Genomic DNA, 22,716 nt, shown 5'->3' with positions numbered 1-22,716 from the left:
AATGAAAAGAAAGTCAAACAGTGATATTTTCTTTGAAAGCTTATGGAAATTGAGTGCAGCAAGATGGATCATCTTAATGAGATAAAATAGTTTATGGGCCAGTACGACTTGACTTGTAACTTGTTAAATATTTTTGAAACAAATAATGTGTTATACAGATAGCGAGTTGGTTCACCTGGCATATGAAAAAATAAAACAAAGAATCTATGAGGTACATTATGGCAGAAAAATCTAGCAAAATTGGGTTCCAAGTTTTTTCCTGTCTGATGATTGTTGAAATTGTAGCATCAGCCATTCTTCGCTTGGTGTAATTGAGCATCTTGCTTAAATCAACCTTCCACTTACTCTAGATTCAAGTCAAGCAATCAACATTAGGTTGGTACAAAAGTAATTGCAGTTTTTGCCATTACTTTGAAAGGCAAAACACGCAATTACTTGCAATTACTTTTGCCCTAACCTAGTATTTCAATTCTAATTTGACTTCTGATATAATTTTACAAGGAAGGGATGCTTTAGCTAGAGATCCCCCTTGGAAGTTGTATTTCTTGTTGTAATTAATAAGATGGCTTTTTGTTTGTTTGCACAGAAGTCTCTTGAATCGAGTTTCTGTGAATTATAATTCCCAAGTTTGACCGAATTTGACACCTTGACGAGACTGAGTTTTTGAATTGACAAGGCTGAGCAAGAGAGTTAGGGCTGCAATGGCTTCCCAAGGTTGTTGCCACTTGGATGACTTCTCCTGTTCTCTAGCTTCTGGTGGGGACACAGTGTGATGAGTACCTGGTAATAAGCATGACATGGGGTGGTGGTGTGCTGCAGATGTTAGTTCCCATTCCAAAGTGTTTCTCCAATAGCTTGTATGAGGGTGAGGGAAAGAAAATAATGCACTTGAGAAGAAGCAAAGTAGGGAGAAAAAGGAGACCTATTTATTGCAAGCAAATTTTACTGACATGGTAAGCTCTGAAAGAAATCTGTCATGAGTATTTATCAGGTGTAATGGTTAATTTTAGGCATCAACTTAACTGGGCCATGGGGTGCCCAGGCATTTGATCAAGCATTATTCTGGGTATATCAGTGAGAGTGTTTTTGGATGCATGAGATTAATATTTAAACTGATAGACTGAATAAAGCAGATTGCCCTCCATGATGTGGATGGGTCCACATGGTTTGGTTTGTTGAAGACCTGAAGCGGACAAAGGCTTACCTTCCCATGAGTTAAAGGAAGCTCTTTCTGCCTGAGTGCCTTTCAGAGGAGACATTTTCTTTTTCCTGCTTTTGGACCCTAACTGAAACATTGGTTTGCCCTGAGTCTCAAGCCTGCCAGCCTGAGCACTGGAACCATCAGCTCTCCTAGGTTTCCAGCTTGCTGACTTCAGATCTTGGGATTTGTCAGCTTTATACTCTTGTGAGCCATTTCCATATAATATATCATATTTCCATATCTCCTGTTGGTTCTATTTCTCTACAGAACCCAGACTAATACATCAGATGCCTTCTTAATATGTCATGTTACCAGGAAATTTTACTTTTGCAAATGAATCATATCTTTAATGTATTCACTGGCAGGGCAAATTCTTTTCATCTAAACTAGATTTTTGTGATCCAGGGTGAATGTGTTTCCTATTTTTTTCCTTTCATAAGGATACATCTCATTGACACTTTTCAAATTTATCTTCAGTAACTGAATTAAAAATTTTGTTGTACTCTTATGACACAGATGCCTGTGGTTCATCTCATCTGGTTTGTTTTGTTTGTGATGCTGCCACATTTCCTTTCCCTTAACAGGCTCTTCCCTCCAATCCCCAAACTAAACCTTGGACCATCTCTCCACTGGACCACCAGCTACAATGTCAACAGCTCCACAACTTGCAAGTCTTGCCAACATGTTTTAAAGGATGATTTATTAAAGGAAAATCTAAATTAGCAGTTGGATATATTCCACTATAGGAACTTAAGACCACTCATTAATTCTACAATGACTTCCTGAGCACTTACCAGTAGGCCAGGCTGGGGAAACAAAGGTAAAATAAGCAGACTTTTTCCTTGAAGAGGGAAGGTAGGAAAACAGATATGAAGACTAAGAGGAAAAGAAAAGTGCCTGATATTTATTGAGCATCTACACTTTACCAAGCACTCTGTGAGGGGCTTTCCAATGAATCTTTATAACAGCTCTTTAAGGGAGGTACTATTATCCCTCATTTATGTATGAGAAAACCAAGGCTCAGGGAAGTTCTCCAGTTAGGAGCATAGAAATTATAGCTAGCATTCACTGAGCCTCAGTGACAGGGTGGAGTTAAAACACTGGTCTGTCTTCATTTTTGTTCTTCTTTCCACTTCACCTTGCCTGTCTGCTCTAGACCTTCACTGCCCAATATGAAGGCCACTAGCCACATGTGATTGTGGCTCACTAGTGTGGATCACTAGCACTTGAGATGTGGCCAGTCCAAACTGATAAGTGCTGTAAGCACAAAATACTAACAAGATTTCAGAAACATAGTATGCATAAAACGTAAAATATCTCATTAATAATTTTTATATTGATTACATGTAGGAATAATAACACTTAAGATATACTGGTGTATCAGGGCTCTCCAGAGAAGTGGAGCTAATAGGAGATTATAATTAAATGTTATATATTTAATTTACATATGTAATAGGATATATACACATACACACATGTATATACATTTATGTATACACACAAACACGTGTATTATACATATATGTATATGTAAATGCACACGTTATGTATATGTAAATACACATGTATGTGCTACATATACTTATGTATATGTAAACACACATGTATATTTATATACACATATGTATGCACACACACAAAGAATGAGAGACAGAGAGAGAGAGAGGAGAAAGGAATTTATTTTAAGGAATTGGCTCATGTAATTATGGAGGTTGGCAACTCTGATATTTGTAGACTGCGTCAGCAGCCTGGAGATTAAGGTAAGAGTTGATGTTGCAGTTTCGAGTCAGAAATCCACAGGGCAGACTAGTCAGGCTGGTAACTCGGGCAGTGTCATGAACTGAATCATGTCTCTTCCCCACATTCATATGTTGAAGTTCTAACCCCCAGTGGAATTGTATTTGGAGACAGAGCCTTTAAAGAGGCAATTAAGATTAAATGGGACTGTAAGGGTGGGGGGCTAATACAATAGGACACCAGGGATGTTCTTGAACAGAGAAAAGGCCTTGTCTGAAAGCCAAAAAAAAAAAAAAAAAAAAAAGCCACAGGAGAAACCAAACCTGCCAATACCTTGATCTTGAACTTCCAGTTTCCAAAACTGTGAGAAAATACATTTCTCTTGTTTAAACCACTCAGTCTGTGCTGTTTTGTTATGGGAGCCTGACGTGGTTTGGCTCTGTATCTTCATTCAAATCTCATCTTGAATTGTAATCCCCACATGTTGAGGGAGGGACTGGATGGGAGGTGATTGGATCATGGCGGCAGTTTTCCCCATGCAATTCTCGTGGTAGTGAGTGAGTTCTCACTAGATCTGATAGTTTAAAAGTGTTTGGCAGCTCCCCCGACCACTCTCTCCTATTGCCTTGTGAAGAAGGTGCTTGCTTCCCGTTTGCCTTCCACCATGATTGTAAGTTTCCTGAGACCTCCCTAACCATGCAGAACTGTGAGTCAATTAAGCCTCTTTCCTTCATAAATTTCCCAGTTTCAGGTAGTTCTTTATAGCAGTGTGAAAATTGACTAATATAGGAAATTGGTATTGGGAGTTGAGGCACTGCTAAAAAGATACTTGAAAATGTCGAAGAGACTTTGAATTGGGTAATGGGCAGAGGTTGGAAGAGTTTGGAAGGCTCAGAAGAAGACAGGAAGATGTGAGAAAGGTTGAAACTTCCTAGATACTTGTTGAATGATTTTAACCAAAATTATAGTGATATGGACAATAAAATTCAGGCTGGGGAGGTCTCAGATGGAGATGAGGAAGTTGTTAGAAGCTGGAATAAAGGTCACTCTTGCTATGCTTTAGCAAAGAGACTGGCAGCATTTTATCCCTGCCCTAGAGTTCTGTAGGACTTTGAACTTGAGAGAGATAATTTAGGGTGTCTGGCAGAAGAAATTTCTAAGCAGCAAAGCATGGAAAATGCTTATTCTGGCTTTCTCTGAATGCATACAGTCATATGTGTTCATGTAGAGATGATCTGAAATCAGAACTTATGCTTAAAAGGGAAGCAGATCATAAAAGCTTGGCAAATTTGAAGCCTATCCATGTGGTAGAAAAGAAAAACCCACTTTCTGGGGAGAAATTCAATCCAGCTGCAGGATTTTCCATAAGCAGCAAGAGGCTGAATGTTAAGAACCAGGACAATGGGGAAAATGTCTCCAGGGCAAGTCAGAGATCTTCACAGCAGCTTCTCCCATTACAGGCCCAGAGGCAGAGGAGGGAAAAATGATTGCATGGGCCAGGCCCAGGGCCCTGCTGCTCTGTGTAGTCTTGGGACATGGTGACCGGCATTCCAGCTTCTCCAGCTCCAGCCATGCCTAAAAGGGTCCAAGGTACAGCTCAGGCTGTGGCTTCAGAGTGCAAGCCCCAAGCCTTGGCAGCTTCCATGTGGTGTTGGGCCTGCAGGTGCAAAGAAGACAAGGGTTGAGCTTTGGGAACCTCTGCCTAGATTTCAGAGGATGTGTGGAAACACCTGGATGTCCAGATAGAAGTTTGCTGCAGAGGCAGAGCCCTCATGGAGAACCTATACTAGGGCAATGTAGAGGGGAAATGTGGGGTTGGAGCCCCCATACAGAGTTCTCACTGGGGCACTGCCTAGTGGAGCTATAACAAGATGGCCACCATCCTCCAGACCCCAGAAAGGTAGATCCACTGACAGCTTGCTCCGTGCTCCTGGAAAAGCCACAGGCACTCAATACCAGCCCGTGAAAGCAGCTGTGGGAGTTGTATCCTGCAGAGCCGCAGGGGTGGAGCTACCCAAGGTTCTGGGAGCCCACTTCTTGTATCAGCATGCCCTGGATGTGAGACATGGAGTCAAAGGAGATTATTTTGAAGCTTCAAGATTTAATGAATGCCCTGCTGAGTTTTGGACATGCATGGGGCCTATGGCCCCTTTGTTTTGGCATTTGGAACAGGAATGACTGTACCCTCATTGCATCTTGGAAGTAACTAACTTGCTTTTGATTTTATAGGCTACTACGTGGAAGGGACTTGCCTTGTCTCAGATGAGACTTTGGTCTTGGACTTTTGGGTTAATGCTGGAATGAGTTAAGACTTTGGGAAACTGTTGGGAAGGCATGATTGGTTTTGAAATTGAAAAGGACATGAGATTTTGGAGGGGCCAGTGGTGGAATAATATGGATTTCCTCTGTGTCCCCACCCAAATCTCATCTTAAATTGTAATTCCTCTGTGTTGAGGGAGGTGATTGAATCAAAGAGCAGTTTCCTTATGCTCTTTTCATGATAGTGAATGAATTCTCACTAGATCTGATGGTTTAAAAGTGTTTGGCAGTCCCCTACACCTGCTCTCCTGCTACCTTGTGAAGAAGGTGCTTGCTTCCCCTTCACCTTCTGCTATGATTGTAAGTTTCCTGAGGCCTCCCCAGCCAGGTGGAACTGTGCGTCAATTAAACTTCTTTCCTTTATAAATAACCCAGTCTTAGGCAATTGTTTATAGCAGTGTGAAAATGGACTAATACAAAGTCCTAGCAAAGACAATACAGGTAAATTTTTTATGTTACAGTCTTTTTTTTTTTTGAGATAGGATCTCACTCTTTTGCCCAGGCTGAGTGCAGTGGCACAGTCATGTCTCACTACAGCCTCAACCTACTAGGCTCAAGTGATCCTCCCACCTCAGCCTCCTGAATAGCAGGGATGACTGGCACATGACACCATGGCTGGCTAATTTAAAACATTTTTTTTTAAGAGATGGGAGGGTCTCACTATGTTGCCCAGACTGGTCTTGAACTTCTGGGCTTAAGTGATACTCCTGCCTCATCCTCTCAAAGTGTTGGGATTACAGGCATGAGCCACCACACCAGCCTCTATGTTACAGTCTTAGCTCTTAAGGCCTTCAACTGATTGGATGTGGCCCACCCACAATATGGAGTGTAATCTACTATACAGATTTAGTTGTTAATCACATCTGAAAAATATTTTATTGTGCCATCTAGGCTTTTGTTCAACCAAGCAACTGGACACAGTAGGGTAGCCAGGTTGGCACATAAAACTAAACATCACAATTGGGTTCAATAAAGTATGGCTTTAAAATTATTTTCACCTGTTCCATTTAATTTTTTAAAATGTGGCTACTAGAACATTCAAAATTATGTATGTGGCTCACATCACTCACATTTTATTTCTATTGGACAGTGATGCTCTAGACATTTATGAAAACAAATGTATTCCAAGTGAGTATGGAGGAATTACAGTAAAATATGCTTGAGGCAATTGGTGAAGGCTTTGCAGAGATGGTAAGATGATGAAAGCACAAATCCTTGCATCAGAATGCCTAGGTTTGAATCTCTGCTCTGCCACTTCGCTGTGATGCAGGGCAAGAAACTTAACTTCTCTGTGCCTCATTTTCTTCATCTGTAAAATGGGGTAGTAATTAGATCTTCTGCATGGGATTGTGGTAAGGGTTAAGTGATTTCATACACTTAAGCATTTAGCATAGTATCTGAGACAGTAAATCTCTATAAATGTTAAAGAAGGCCATGCCTGACCAAAAACTGGACAGATGAGGGGCTGGGCAGTTCCCCAAGGGATTATTGAAAAGGGGTGAATTTCACAGGGAGGGAACATGTAACTCTCTTCTTTGGGCTTCCCTTTCTGTCTTACCACAGGAAGATCAGCAGTAGAGTCTCAGTATGTTCTGTGACTAAGAGTTCAACCATTTGCATTGAGTTTTGCATCAGTTGGTGAATGACCAACATGTGTCTGGCAAAGTGCTTGGCATCCCTTTTACTCCTCATTTTACCTGATCTCAGCAGCACCCATCCCTGCAGGACACAGCCTCGTTTTTAAATATATTGCTTTTATTTCTTAAAATGTGTGTAAATGGAGCCAGAGAGGAGAGACAGGAGGGAGTGAAAACACTGAAAATGGGAAAATGAAAGACTAAAAGATATTTGCAAGACATTTGTTGGTCTCACAGCAATTCAATTTTTTAAACAAACTTGGCATTGAGATTTATACAGTTCATTTACTCAAAGAAGACTTCAAATTTTGCATTCCACTCCTTTAGGGACTAGCTGAGACATTAAAATCCAAATATTACAAAATAAAATGAACTGAAGCATGAAATTAATATTTAGCATACAGATTTACATAATTTTACTATTTAATAATAGTACTTGATTTTTAAAGCCTACTGCTGACCAAAAACAATGCAAATTATTTATTGTGGGCCACCTACTTACTTCTCAAAAAATCCTGAGAGGTACTTATATGTTTACCCTTATTTTTACAGTAGGACCTGCAGCTTAACAAAATTAAGTAAATGTTCAAGTTTATACAAACAGTACATAACTAAGTCAGGAATTTCAACTGAATACATTGAGCTCCCATATTATAACACTCCAGTTTACAAAACATAGTCTGTGCAACTATCAATTTCAAAATGCATGTGTTAATTCATCAAATGTTTATTCAGCACCTTCTTCTAAAGGCACCATCCTAGGCAGCATGTCCATTTGATAGTGTTTCCTAAAACTGACAGTTTTGAAAGTTAATTGCTTTAGAACTAAAATGCAATTTGAATTATCATTGAATCCTCAGATGACTTTTAGTTGCTGTTATTTTAATTCAAGGTGAATTAATCCAAATGAAAAATGTCCCAGACATTCTACAAAATTTTTGCCCTTAATATTCAATTTTTTTAAATCAGAAAGGGTAATTTAACCTTAGTAGGTTGTATGTGTAACAAAATTTATTCATTTCTTCTATGTTTTCAGTTTTGTTTACATATAGCCACTCATAATACCTTCTCATGATCCTTTGTATTTCTTTAGTGTTGGTCAAAATGTCTTCTTTTTCACCTCTGATTTTATTTATTTGAGTCTTTTCAATTTTATCTTAGTTATTCTAGATAAATGTTAGTCAATTTTGTTCATCTTTTCAAAAAATAACTCTTTGTTTTATTGATCTTATAAATTATTTAAAAATCTTTATTTCGTTTATTTCTGTTCTGAGCTTTATTACTTCACTCTTTCTACTAATTTTGGTTTTAATTTGTTCATATCTTTATAAAAGTGAGTTACCTTTAGTTGAAATTTCCAGTGAAAACTTAGAAATTGATCAATACCAAATTGATTTTTGTTTTTATTTCTACCAGTAGATTGAAGTCTATCAATGATTAAAAAATATTTATCCAAAGTTCAAAGGCTTAGTCCATGTTTGATGATTATCTTACACTTCGTGCTCATAAAATATCTGGATTCTAAGCTTTCAATTGCGTTTACACAAAGCACATCAATGGATCGCTTCATTGGGTGTTTTGTCCTTCTTGTTTGACGCTTCTTTTTCTATGGAATGGAAGCTATGCCAAAGGGAAGCTCCTACCTGGTCCCATTCCTCTCCCAATTGTTGGAAATATTCTACCCTTAAGAAGTATGAACATCAGCAAATCCATAAGCATGGTAAGTATGGCTATTTTCTTTTTTTAAATTTTGTGCTTTTCTACTATTTAAACTTTTAATTTAGATTCGAGGGTACATGTGCAGGTTTGTTTTATAGGTAAGCTCTCGTGTCATGGGGGTTTGTTGCACAGATAATTTTGTCACCTAGGTACTAGGCCTAGTACCGAACAGCTATTTTTTTCTCCTCCTCTTCTTCTTCCCATCCTCTACCCTGAAGTAGGCCCTAGTGTCTGTTGTTCTCTTCTTTGTGTTCATGAGTTCTCCTCATTTAGCTCTCACTTACAAGTGAGAGCATGTGGTATTTGGTTTTCTGTTCCTGCATTTGTTTGCCTAGGATAATATCTTCCAGCTCCGTCTATGTTCTGCAAGAGACATTATCTCATTCTCTTTTATAGATGCATAGTATTCCATGGTGTATGTGTACTACATCTTCTTGATCCAATCTGTCATTGTTGGGCATTTAGGTTGATTCCATATCTTTGCTATTGTGAATAGTGCTGCAATGAACATTTACATGCATGAGTCTTTATGGTAGAATGATTTATATTTCTCTGGGTATATACCCAGTAATGGAATTGCTGTGTCCAACAGTGGTTCTGCTTTTAGCTCTTTGAGAAACCACCATATTGCTTTCCATAATGGTTGAGCTAATTTACGTTACCACCAATAGTGTATAAGTGTTCCTTTTTCTTCACATCCTTGCCAGCATCTGTAAGTTTTTGATTTTTTTATAATAACCATTCTGACTGGTGTGAGACAATATCTCATTGTGGTTTTAATTTGCATTTCTCTAATGATCAGTGAGACTGAGCTTTTTAAAATATGCTTTTTGGCTGCATGTATGTCTTTTCTAGAAAAATATCTGTTTATGTCTTTTGTCCACTTTTCAATGGGATTGTTTGCTTTTTTCTGTAAATTTGTTTAAGTTCCTTACAGATGTTGGATATTAGACCTTTGTCAGATGCATAGTTTGCAAATATTTTCTCCCATTCTGTAGGTTGTCTGTTTACTCTGTTGATAGTTTCTTTTGCTGTACAGAAGCTCTTAAGTTTAATTAGATCCCATTTGTTAATTTTTGCTTTTGTTACGATTGCTTTTGCTGTCTTTGTCATAAAATCTTTTCCCGTTCCTGTGTCCAGGATGGTATTGCCTAAGTTGTCTAGGGTTTTTATAGTTTTGGGTTCTACATTTAAATCTTTAATTTATCTTGAGTTGATTTTTGTATATGATGTAAAAAAGGAGTCCAGTTTCAATCTTCTGCTTATGACTAGCCTGTTATCCCAGCACCATTTATTTAATAGGGAGTCCTTTCCCCATTGCTTGTTTTTGTCAGCTTTGTCAAAGACAGTCATAGGTGTGTGGGCTTGTTTCTGGGCTCTCTATTCTGTTCCATTGGTCTATGTGTCTGTTTTTGTACCAGTACCATACTGTTTTCGTTATTGTAGCTCCATAGTATAGTTTGGAGTTGGGTAACATGATGCCTCCAGTTTTGTTCTTTTTGCTTAGGATTGTCTTGGCCATTTGGGCTCTCTTTTGGTTCCATATAAATTTTAAAATAGTTTTTTTTTTTTTTTTTTTTTTTAGTTCTGTGAAGAATGTCACTGGTGGTTTGACAGGAATGGCATTGAATCTGTAAATTGCTTTGGGCAGTATGGCCATTTTAATGATATTGATTCTTCCTGTCCATGACCATGGGATGTTTTTATATTTTTTGTGTGTGTCATCACTGATTTCTTTGAGCAGCACTTTGGAATTCCCATTGTAGAGATCTTTCACCTCCATGGTTTGCTGTATTCCTAGATATTTTATTCTTTTTGTGGTAATTGTGAATGGGATTCAATTCCTGATTTGGCTCTCAGCTAGGCTGTTGTTGGTGTATAGAAATGCTAGTGATTTTTGTACATTGATTTTGTATCCTGCAACATTGCTGAAGTTGTTTATCATTTGAAGGAGATTTTGGGCTGAGACTATGGGGTTTTCTAGATATAAAAACATGTCATTTGCAAAAAGGGATACTTTTAATTCTTGTCTTCCTATTTAAATATGCTTTATTTCTTTCTCTTGCCTGATTGTTCTGGCCAGACCTTCCAAAGCTATGTTGAACAGGAGTGGTGAGGGAGGGCATTCTTGTGTTGTGCCAGTTTTCCAGGAGAATGCTTTCAGCTTTTCCCTGTTCAGTATGCTGTTGTTTGTGGGTTTGTTATAGGTGGCTCTTATTATTTTGAGGTATGTTCCTTCAATATTTAGTGAATTGAGAGTTTTTAACACGAAGAGATGTTAATGTTATCAAAAACCTTTACTGCATCTATGGAGATAATCATGTTTTTTTCCTTTAGTTCTGTTTATGTGATGAATTAGATTTATTGGTTTGTGTACATTGAACCAACTTTGCATCCCAAGGATGAAGTTTACTTGACTGTGGTAGACTAGCTTTTTGATGTGCTGCTGCATTTTGTTTACAAGTATTTTGTTGAGGATTTTTGCATCAATGTTCACCAAGGATATTGGTTTTGCATCAATGTTCATCAAGGATATTGGCTTGAAGTTTTCTTTTTTCATTGTGTCTCTGCCAGGTTTTGGTATCAGGATAATGCTAGCCTCATGGAATGAGTTGGGGAGGAGTCCCCTTTCCTCAATTTTTGGTGATAGTTTCAGTAGGAATGGTACCAGCTCTCTCTGTACATCTGGTAGAATTCTACTGTGAATCCATCTTGTCCTTTTATTTATTTTTTCTTGGTAGGCTATTTATTACTCATTCAGTTTCAGAGCTCATTACTGGTTTGTGCAGGGAAGCAATTTCTTTCTGGCTCAGCCTTGGGAGGGTGTATGTTTCCAGGGATTTATCTGTATCTTTTAGGTTTTCTAGTGCGTGTGTGTAGAGGTGTTTGCAGTAGTTTCTTATGGTTATCTTTATTTCTGTGGGGCCAGTGGTATATCCTTTCCATTATTTCTAATTGTGTTTATTTGGATCTATTCTCTTTTTTTTCTTTATTAGTCTAGCTAGTGCTCTATGTTAGTAATTTTTTCAAAATGCCAATTCCTGGATTCATTGATCTTTTAAGGTTTTCTTGGTTGCGATTTCCTTCAGTTTAGGTCTGATTTTTGTTATTTCTTGTCTTCTGCTAACTTTGGGATTGATTTGCTCTTGCTTCTCTAATTCTTTCATCTGTGATGTTAGCTTGTTAATTTGAAATCTTTCTAACTTTTTTACATGGGTGTTTAGTGCTGTAAACGTCCCTCTTTACACTGCCTTAGCTGTATCCCAGATATTCCGGTATGTTGTAGCTTTGCTCTCATTAGTTTCAAATAATTTCTTGATATCTGACTTAATTTCATTATTTACCCAAAAGTCATTCAGGAGCATGTTGTTTAATTTCCATGTAATTACATGGTTTGGGGCAATTTTTTTTTTTTTTTAGTCTTGACTTCTATTTTTATTGCACTGTGGTCCAAGAGTGTGTTTGGTATAATTTCTTTTGCATTTGCTGAGGATTGTTTTATGTGCAATTATGTGGTCAATTTTAGAGTATGTGCCATGTGGTGATGAGAAGAGCGTATATTCTGTTGTTTTTGGGTGGAAAGTTCTGTAGAGGTCTAGCAGATCCATTTGGTCCAATGTTGAGTTCAGGTCATGAATATCTTTTTAAATTTTCTGCCTCGATGATTTGTCTGATACTTTCAGTGGACTGCTGAAGTCTGTATTATTGTGTGGGAGTCTAAGTCTCTTTGTATGACTCTAAGAACTTGCTTTATTAATCTGGATGCTCCTATGTTGGGTGCACATGTATTTAGGATAGTTAAATTGTTGAATTGAACTCTTGTTGAATTGAACTCTTTACATTATGTAATGCCCTTCTTTGTTTTTTTTTTTTTTAAACCTTATTAATTTAAAGTCTGTTTTGTCTAAGATTAGGATTTCAACCCCTGATTTTTTCTGATTTCCACTTGCTTGGTAGATTTGCCTCCATTTTTTAATTTTTATTTTGAGCCTATGGGTGTCATTATATGTGAGACTGGTCTCTTGCAGCATACCATTGAGTTTTGCCTTTTTATCCGGCTTGCCATTCTGTACCGTTTAAATGGAGCCATTTAGCCGGTTTATATTCAAGGTTAGTATTGACATGTGTGGTTTTGATCTTTTCATTGTGTTGTTAGCTGGTTACTATGCTGGTTTGTTTGTATTGTGCTTTATAGTGTTACTGGTCTGTGTATTTAAGTGTTTTTGTATTGGCCGGTAGCGGTCTTTTCTTTCTATATTTAGTGCTTTCAAGATATCTTGTAAGGCAGGTCTGGTGGTAATAAACTCCCTCATCATTTGCTTAACTGAAAAGGATCTTATTTCTCCTTTGCTTAGGAAGCTTAGTTTGGCTTGATGTGAAATTCTTGGTTGAAGATTTTTTCCTTAAAAATGTTGATATAGGCTCCCAATCTCTTCTCACTTGTAGGGTTACAGCTGAGAGATTTACTGTTATCCTGATGGTGTTCCCTTTTTGCAGGTGACCTGCCCTTTCTCTCTAGCTGTCTTTATCATTCTGTCTTTCATTTCAGCCTTGGAAAATTCTGATGATTATGTGTGTTGGGGAGAATCTTGCAGGGGTTCTCTGTATTTCCTGAGTTCGACTATTGGCCTCTCTAGCAAGGTGAGGAAGTTTGCATAGACGATATCCTAAAATATGTTTTTTAAGTTGTTTGCTTTCCCCTCATCCCTTTTAGGGATGCCAGTGATTCATATATTTGGCCTGTTTACACGATTCCATATTTCTTGGAGGTTTTGTGCATTCCTTTTCATTCTTTTTTCTTTATTTTTGTCTGACTGTCTTATTTCAGAGAACCAGGCTTCAAGTTCTGATTTTCTTTCTTCAGCTTGGTCTGTTCTGCTGTTAATACTTGTAATTGTGTTGTGAAATTCTTGTAGTGTGTTTCTCAGCTCTGTCAGCTCTGTCAAGTTCTTATATGTACTGGCTATTTCATCTTTCATCTTCTGTATCATTTTATTATGGTTTTTAGTTTCCTTGGATTGGGGTTTGCCACTCTCCTGAATCTCGATGATCTTCATTTCTATTTATGTTCTGAATACTGTCATTTCAGCCAGCTCAACAGGGTTAAGAACCCTTGCTGGAGAACAGGTGCAATCATCTGGAGGACATATGACACTCTGACCATTTGAGTTACCAGTATTCTTGCATTAGTTCTTTCTCATCTCTGCATGTGGGTGTTCCTTTAACTGTAGTGTAGATTGATACAGTCAATAGACTTCTTTTCTGCGTGTTTTCATGGAGCTGAGCCTTTGTGCAGGGTCTTTATTTGTAGCTGACTTTTTGTCTTTGGTTTCTCAAAGGAGTCTGTTAATGAGGTATTTTTGGTGTTGAAGCCTTGAGGTATGATCGAGTAGGTGGTACTTAGGTATATTGATCAGTTGGTGGGCTCTTGCTCAGTCATGTGGCTTCCTTATATTTTCTCACAGTTGCAGCCATGCCCCTCTCAATACTCTGAGTGTAGGCTCCTCTCCCACTTGAGTGCTGGCTATAGAGCCCAGCTTGGCACTCCTGGACTGCCCACCACAGCTCTGGGGCAATCTGAGTTTATGTTCCTTTTACAACGTGGAGACAGCAGAGGAAGAAATATTAGTGGTGGTTGCAGCCACAGTCTCCTTTTTAAAATAATGAATTTTTATCATGATTGTTTTTTGGTTTGCTCTTACCTCCTGAGATGCTCTGTCTCTGACTCCTTTGCACATTCAGTCCTTTCCTGGGTCAAGCTCAATCTTTGTCTCTCTCCTCTTCACACTCTATGCTCTCCCTGCTAGGAAATCTCTTTACACTTTCATGTAAAGCCTGAGTTAATACAAAGACTTCATAGAATTCACAATTTGTCTTTGTATTACTGGCTTTCCTACTGAGCTCCAGACATGAATAATTAGGTGCCTTCTTGATTCTTCCACTGGCATGTCTCAGAAACATCCCATTTTCAACATGTCCCCCAAAATATCACAATCTCCAAGGCCTCCTATCACACGTCTTGTTCTTTTTCAGTGTTTCAAACTTGTATCTAGTTCCAAAGCCTGAAACCTTTGAGTTAGCTCTTATCCTTTCTCTTTATTCTCCACATTCAACCCAACACACCAATACATCAGTTTTTTTCTTATAGTTGATCTAATAAATTCGACAGGATAATAGGATAATAACTTGACTGTGCATAATTAAAAAGAGAATTAGGGAATTTGAAGAAAATACAAAAATGTTTTCTCTATAGCGTACATAGAGAAATAGAGATTTTTTTTTAAAAAAAAAGGAAGAGTAAAAGATGTTAAAAGATGAGTAATATATTGAGGATTTTTTTTTTTTTTTTTGAGACAGAGTCTCGCTCTGTTCCCCAGGCTGGAGTACAGTGGCATGATCTCAGCTCACTGCAACCTCTGCCTCCTGGGTTCAAGCGATTCTCCTGCCTCAGTCTCCTGAGTAGCTGGGACTACAGGTGCATGCCACCAAGCCTGGCTAATTTTTCTTTTTTCTTTTTTCTTTTTTTTTTAGTACAGACAGGGTTTCACCATGTTGGCCAGGATGGTCTCAATCTCCTGACTTCATGATCCACCCGCCTCAGCCTCCCAAAGTGCTGGGATTACAGGTGTGAGCCACCACGCCAGGCCTTTTTTTAATACTTTAAGTTCTGGGATACATGTGCAGAATGTGCAGGTTTGTTACCTAGGTATATACATGCCATGGTGGTTTGCTGCACCTATCAACCTGTCATCTACATTAGGTATTTCTCCTAATGCTATCCCTCACCTAGGCCCCTAACCCCCAACGGGCCCCAGTGTGTAATGTTCCCCTCTCTGTGTCTATGTGTTCTAATTGTTCAACTCCCACTTATGAGTGACAACATGTGGTGTTTGGTTTTCTGTTCTTGTGTTAGTTTCCTGAGAATGATGGTTTCCAGCTTCATCCATGTCCCTGCAAAGGATATGAACTGATCCTTTTTTATGGCTGCATAGTATTCCATGGTGTATATGTGCCACATTTTCTTTATCCAGTCTATCATTGATGGGCATTTGGGTTGGTTCCAAGACTTTGCTATTGTGAACAGTGCTGCAATAAACATACATGTGCATGTGTCTTTACAGTAGAATGATTTATAATCCTTTGGGTATATACCTAGTAATGGGATTGCTGGGTCAAATGGTATTTCTCGTTCTAGATCCTTGAGGAATCGCCACACTGTCTTCCACAATGGTTGAACTAATTTACACTCCCACCAACAGTGTGTGAAAGCGCTCCTATTTCTCCACATCCTTTCTAGCATCTGTTGTTTCCTGACTTTTTAATTATCGCCATTCTAACTGGCATGAGATAGTATCTCATTGTGGTTTTGATTTGCCTTTCTCTAATGACCAGTGATGATGAGCTTTTTTTCTTATGTTTGTTGGCCACATAAATGTCTTCCTTTGAGAAGTGTCTGTTCATATCCTTTGCCCACTTTTTGATGGGGTTGTTTTTTTTTTTTCTCGCAAATTTGCCTAAGTTCCTTGTAGATTCTGGATATTAGCCTTTTGTCAGATGGATAGATTGCAAAAATTCTCTCTCATTCTGCAAGTTGTCTGTTCACTCTGATGATAGTTTCTTTTGCTGTGCAGAAGCTCTTTAGTTTAATTAGATCCCATTTGTCAATTTTGGCTTTTGTTGCCATTGCTTTTGGTGTTTTAGTCATGAAGTCTTTGCCCATGCCTTTGTCCTGAATGGTATTGCCTAGATTTTCTTCTAGGGTTTTTATGGTTTCAGGTCTTACGTTTAAGTCCTTAATCCATCTTGAGTTAATTTTTGTGTAAGTTGTAAGTAAGGGGTTCAGTTTCACTTTTCTGCATATAGCTAGCCAGTTTTCCCAACAGCATTTATTAAATAGGGAATCATTTCCCCTTTGCTTGTTTTTGTCAGGTTTTTCAAAGATCAGATGGTTGTAGATGTGTGGCATTATTTCTGAGGCCTCTGTTCTGTTTTGTTGGTCTAAATATCTGTTTTGGTACAGTACCATGTTGCTTTGGTTACTGTAGCCTCCTAGTATAGTTTGAAGTCAGGTAGCATGATGCCTCCGGCTTTGTTCATTTTGCTTAGGATTGTCTTGGCTATACCAGCTCTTTCTTGGTTCCATATGATATTTAAAGTTTTTTTTTTCTAATTCTGTGAGCAAAGTCAATGGTAGTTTGATGGAGATAGCATTGAATCTATAAATTACTTTGGGCAGTATGGCCATTTTTATAATATTGATTCTTCCTATCCATGAGCATGGAATGTTCTTCCATTTGTTTGTGTACTCTCTTATTTCCTTGAGCAGTGGTTTGTAGTTCTCCTTGAAGAGGTCCTTCACATCCCTTTTAAGTTGTATTCCTAGGTATTTTATTCTTTGTAGCAATTGTGAATAGGAGTTCACTCATGATTTGGCTCTCTGTCTGTTATTGGTGTATAGGAATGCTTGTGATTTTTGCACGTTGATTTTGTATTCTGAGACTTTGCTGAAGTTGCTTGTTTGTTAGCTTGAGGAAATTTGGGGCTGAGATGGTAGGGTTTTCTAAATATACAGTCGCGTCATCTGCAAACAGAGACAATCTGACTTCCTCTTTTCCTATTTGAATACCCTTTATTTCATTCTCTTGCCTGATTGCCCTGGCTAGAAATTCCAATACTGCATTGAATAAGAGTGGTGAGAGGGCATCCTTGTCTTGTGCTGGTTTTCAAAGGGAACGCTTTCAGCTTTTGCCCATTCAGGATGACATTGTCTGTGGATTTGTCATAAATAACTGTTATTATTTTGAGATATGTTTCATCAATACCTAGTTTACTGAGAGTTTTATCATCAAGAGGTATTGAATTTTATCGAAGGCCTTTTCTGCATCTGTTGAGATAATCATGTGGTTTTTGTCATTGGTTCTGTTTATGTAATGGATTATGTTTATTGATTTGCAGATGTTGAACCAGCCTTGCATCCCAGGGATGAAGCCAACTTGATCATGGTGGATAAGCTTTTTGGTGTGCTGCTGGATTCAGTTTGGTCCTATTTTATTGAGGATTTTTGCATCAATGTTCATCAGGTATATTGGCCTGAAATTTTCCTTTTTCTGTTGTGTCTCTGCCAGGTTTTTGAATCACAATGATGCTGGCCTCATAAAATGAGTTAGGGAGGATTCCCTCTTTTTCTGTTGTTTGGAATAGTTTTAGAAGGAATGGTACCAGCTCCTCTTTGTACGTCTGGTAGAATTTGGCTGTGAATACATCTGGTCCTGGGCCTTTTTTGGTTGTTAGGCTATTAATCACTGCCTCAATTTCAGAACTTGTTATTGGTCTATTCAGGGATTTGACTTCTTTCTGGTTTCATCTTGGGAGGGTGTATGTGTCCAGGAATTTATCCATTTCTTCTAGATTTTCTAATTTATTTGCATAGAGGTGTTTATGGTATTCTCTGATGTTAGTTTGTATTTCTGTGGGATCAGTGGTGATCTTCCCTGTATCATTTTTTGTTGTGTCTATTTGATTATTCCTCTTTTCTTCTTTATTAGTCTGGCTAGAGGTCTATGTATTTTGTTAATGTTTTCAAAAAACTAGCTCCTGAATTCATTGATTTTTGAAGGGTTTTTCGTGTCTCTATCTCCTTCAGTTCTGCTCTAATCTCAGTTATTTCTTGTCTTCTGCTAGCTTTTAAATTGGTTTGCTCTTGCTTCTCTAGTTCTTTTAATTGTGATGTTAGGGTGTCAATTTTAGATCTTTCCCACTTTCTCCTGCGGGCATTTAGTGCTATAAATTTCCCTGTAAACACTGCTTTAGCTGTGTTCCAGAGATTCTGGTACATTGTATCTTTGTTCTCATTGGTTTCAAAGAACTTATTTATTTCTGCCTTAATTTTGTTATGTACCCAGTAGTCATTCAGGAGCAGATTGTTCAGTTTCCATGTAGTTGTGAGGTTTTGAGTGATTTTCTTTATCCTGAGTTCTAATTTGATTGCACTGTGGTCTGAGAGACTGTTTGTTATGATTTCTGTTCTTTTGCATTAGCTGAGGAGTGTTTTACTTCCAATTATGTGGTCACTTTTAGAATAAGTGCGATGTGGTGCTGAGAAGAATGTATATTTTGTTGCTTTGGGGTGGAGAGTTCTATAGACGTCTATTAGATCCACTTGGTCCAGAGCCGAGTTCAAGTCCTGGATATCCTTGTTAATTTTCTGTCTCATTGGTCTGTCTAATATTGACAGTGGGGTGTTAAAGTCTTCCACTATTATTGTGTGGGAGTCTAGGTCTCTAAGAACTTGCTTTATGAATCTGGGTGCTCCTGTATTGGGTGTCTGTATATTTAGGATAGATAGCTCTTCTTGTTGCTTTGATCCCTTTACTGTTATGTAATGCCCTTCTTTGTCTTTTTTGATCTTTGTTGGTTTAAAGTCTGTTTTATTAGAGACTAGGATTGCAACCCCTGTTTTTTTTTTTTGCTTTCCATTTGCTTGGTAAATATTCCTCCCTCCCTTTATTTTGAGCCTATGTATGTCTTTGCACATGAGATGGGTCTCCTGAATACAGCACACTGATGGGCTTGACTCTGTATCAAATTTGCCAGACTGTGTCTTTTAATTGGAGCATTCTGCCCATTTGCATTTAAGGTTAATATTGTTATGTGTGAATTTGATCCTTCATTATGATGCTAGTGGGTTATTTTGCCCGTTAGTTGATGCAGTTTCTTTATAGTGTTGATGGTTTTTACAATTTGGTATTTTTTTACAGGGGCTAGTACTGGTTTTTCCTTTCCATATTTAGTGCTTTTTTCAGGAGCTATTGTAAGGCAGGCCTGGTGGTGACAAAATCTCTCAGCATTTGCTTGTGTGTAAAGAATTTTATTTCTCCTTCACTTATGAAGCTTAGTTTGGGCTGGATATGCTATTCTGGGTTGAAAACTCTTTTCTTTAAGAATGGTGACTATTGGTCCCCACTCTCTTCTGGCTTGTAGGGTTTCTGCCAAGAGATTCGCTGTTAGTTTGATGGGCTTCTTTTTGTGTGTAACCCGACCTTTCTGTCTGGCTGCCCTTAACATTTTTTCCTTCATTTCAACCTTGGTGAATCTGGTGATTATGTGTCTTGGGGTTGCTCTTTCAAGACTTATCTCTGTGGTGTTCTCTGTATTTCCTGAATTTGAATGTCAGCCTGTCTTGCTAGGTTGGGGAAGTTCTCCTGGATCATATCCTGAAGAGTGTTTTCCAACTTGGTTCCATTCTCTCTGTCACTTTCAGGTACACCAATCAAGCACAGGTTTGGTCTTTTCACATAGTCCCATATTTCTTGGAGGCTTTGTTCTTTCCTTTTCATTCTTTTTTCTCTAATCTTGTCTTCACACTTTATTTCATTAAATTGATCTTCAATCTTTGATATCCTTTCTTCTGCTTGATTGATTCAGGTGTTGATACTTGTGTATGCTTCACGAAGTTCTCGTGCTGTGTTTTGCAGCTCCATCAGGTCATATATGTTCTTCTCTAAACTGGTTATTCTAGTTAGCAATTCCTGTAATTATTTTTCAAGGTTCTTAGCTTCCTTGCATTGGGTTAGAACATGCTCTTTTAGCTCAGTAGAGTTTGTTATTACCTACCTTCTGAAGCCTACTTCTGTCAATTCATCAAACTCATTCTCCGTCCAGTTTTGTTCTCTTGCTGGTGAAGAGTTGTGATCCTTTGGAGGAAAAGAGGTGTTCTGGTTTTTGGAATTTTCAGCCTTTTTGGCCTGGTTTTTCCTCATCTTCATGGATTCATCTACCTTTGTTCTTTGATGTTGGTGACCTTCGGATGGGGTTTCGTTTGGACATCTTTTTTTGTTGATGTTGATGCTGTTCCTTTCCGTTTGTTAGTTTTCCTTCTAACAGTCAGGCCCCTCTACTGCAGGTCTGCTGGAGTTTGCTGGAGGTCCATTCCAGACCCTGTTTGCCTGGGTATCTCCTGCGGAGGCTGCAGAACAGCCTAGATTGCTGCCTGTTCCTTCCTCTGGAAGCTTCCTTCCAGAGGGGCACCCACCGGATTCCAGCCAGAGCTCTGCTGTATGACATGTCTGTTGACCCCTGCTGGGAGGTGTCTCCCAGTCAGGAGGCACGAAGGTCAGGGACCCACTTGAGGAGGCAGTCTGTCCCTTAGCAGAGCTTGAGCGCTGTGCTGGGAGATCCACTGCTCTCTTTGGAGCTGGCAGGCAGAAACATTTAAGTCTGCTGAGGCTGCCCCCATAGCTGCCCCTTCCCCCAGGTGCTCTGTCCCAAGGAGATGGAAGTTTTATCAGTAAGCCACTGACTGGGGCTGCTGCCTTTCTTTCAGAGACGCCCTGCTCAGAGAGGAGGAATCTAGAGAGTAAGACATCATTTTTCCAGTACATGTTTCAAGGCTGCCATGTCCCTCACCTGGATCAATAGATTAGCTTCCTGCATCCTTTTGACCGTTTTCTAATTTCTTATCTGCACTGTAGCAAGGCTGGCATTTTGAATTTCAAGCCTCATCATATCATTACTTTTTAAAAATATTGAATTGTTTGTCATTTTATTGAGTAAAGTTCAAAAATTATTGTCCCAGAAAATCTAAGATAAAGTTTTAATTTCTGGACCCTAATTTCTATGCCCCATTTCACATCTGGCTTCTCATTTAGCTACACAGGTTTTTTGTCTTCTCCTTGGTCCAATAGTATGCTTTCTGGCCGTATAATCTGTTCTCTTTACTTGCCCCTCTCCCTCCCACCCCTCGTTCTCAGGACACTATTCTCTTTCAGAGAATTTACCATAATTGGGATTTATTCATATTATCCTTTGATTATTGTCTGTGTCCACCTGCCAGATCAGAAATGCCAAGAAGTCTTAAAGGGCTTGTGTTTCTCTTTTCCTTCACTATTGCATCTCTGTTGTAGTAAAGTGCTGGCACATAACAGAAACTCAACAAATGAAGACATTGTCTCAACCAATATTCACATCAACCCTATCTCAGAAGTATTTTCATTCCTCAATTTCCATGTGCAGCCAGAGAGGTTGATTTGATTCATCAACATGCCCAAGACTGCACAATCAGTAGAAGGAAGAACTTGGAACTGAAAGCAGGTTATGCTGTTTTTACTCTTCCACACTACATTTTAGACCTCCCTGTTTCTTAAGCTTGGGGGTGGATAACAGGAACCATGTGACTATCCTACTCCACTCCCTCCTTTTTTTGTTATTAAATTGTCCTGGAAATTTGGGCTTTCAGTGATTGTATTTTTTTCTGAACATGCTTTTTTTTTAGAAAAATGAACTGACTAGTTTTTTTTTAAATGAAATATGATTGAGTGAAAATAATCTCTGATAGGCCCATAACCAGGAACTCTGGATATTTTTTATTAAGTGGAAGAAAAATATAGACTTTGGCAATTGAGGCAATCTTCATTAATAAATAAAAGCATTGTTCCAGATGTGCTACAAAATAAATACATTGAGAAGATGTGAAAAGCAAGATGGTTTAATACACAGCCAAAATTTTAGTGTCTCTATTGGTAATAATCAGAATAACTTGTTTGATTATACCATTGTGATTTAGTTGGATCACATAATATGTTGGTATTTGGCCATTTGGGGCCACGAAAAAACATTTTCTTATGGTTCAATCCCCAATAATGGGAGATTTTTCTCTCCCTCCTCTGTGTCCCAGGAAATGCTTCAGTTCCCATGAGCCCGTTGAAAAGAGGTTGACTTTGGTTGAATTTGCTGACAAGTGTGTTGGTTCTTCTTTCTTCCCCATTTCTATATGTTTGTCCATCTTCCATGTGGAAGCTGTGGACTAGTTAGAGGTAATCTGCTACTTGATCAAAAAGGATAAAGAAGTTCATGAAACTTCAATGACCTCTGTACTTACAACTCTCTTTTAGAGAAAATGGCCTGAAGCAGCATCTTCCTGCAAACTTTTATATGACATTTACTCACACTGAGTGAAAACAATGGGTTCAATGGATTGGACCAGAAATCAGGAGGTAAAGTGTACTAGTGAGAAGGAGATGAGAAATCACGCAAATTAAGAGAGATGATCTCAGTTTCTGATTTTCCAGTTCCCAATATATTTATAAGAGGTCTGGGTGTATTTTA

The 22,716-nt window shown here is 38.5% G+C and overlaps 1 protein-coding gene across 8 annotated transcripts in view; it reads left to right on the top strand.

Moving 5' to 3' along the window:
* Positions 1 to 22,716, top strand: part of MRPL39 (mitochondrial ribosomal protein L39) — a 235,389-nt gene that overhangs the window by 158,666 nt on the left and 54,007 nt on the right. For 7 of the 8 annotated variants that reach the window (XR_010138877.1, XR_010138875.1, XR_010138874.1 and 4 more), the window contains one exon: positions 8,515 to 8,614. The gene's annotated coding sequence lies outside the window, so the exon portion shown is untranslated. Of the gene's footprint in view, positions 1 to 1,785; positions 2,023 to 8,514; positions 8,615 to 22,716 lie in introns of those variants that run through there. The other variant, XR_010138876.1, reaches the window with a different exon arrangement.

This window comes from Pongo abelii, chromosome 22 (genome assembly GCF_028885655.2).
Source record: "Pongo abelii isolate AG06213 chromosome 22, NHGRI_mPonAbe1-v2.0_pri, whole genome shotgun sequence".
Taxonomy (NCBI): Eukaryota; Metazoa; Chordata; class Mammalia; order Primates; family Hominidae; genus Pongo; species Pongo abelii.
Note: the sequence above shows the minus strand (reverse complement) of the source record. Positions and strands in the feature narration are given on the sequence as shown.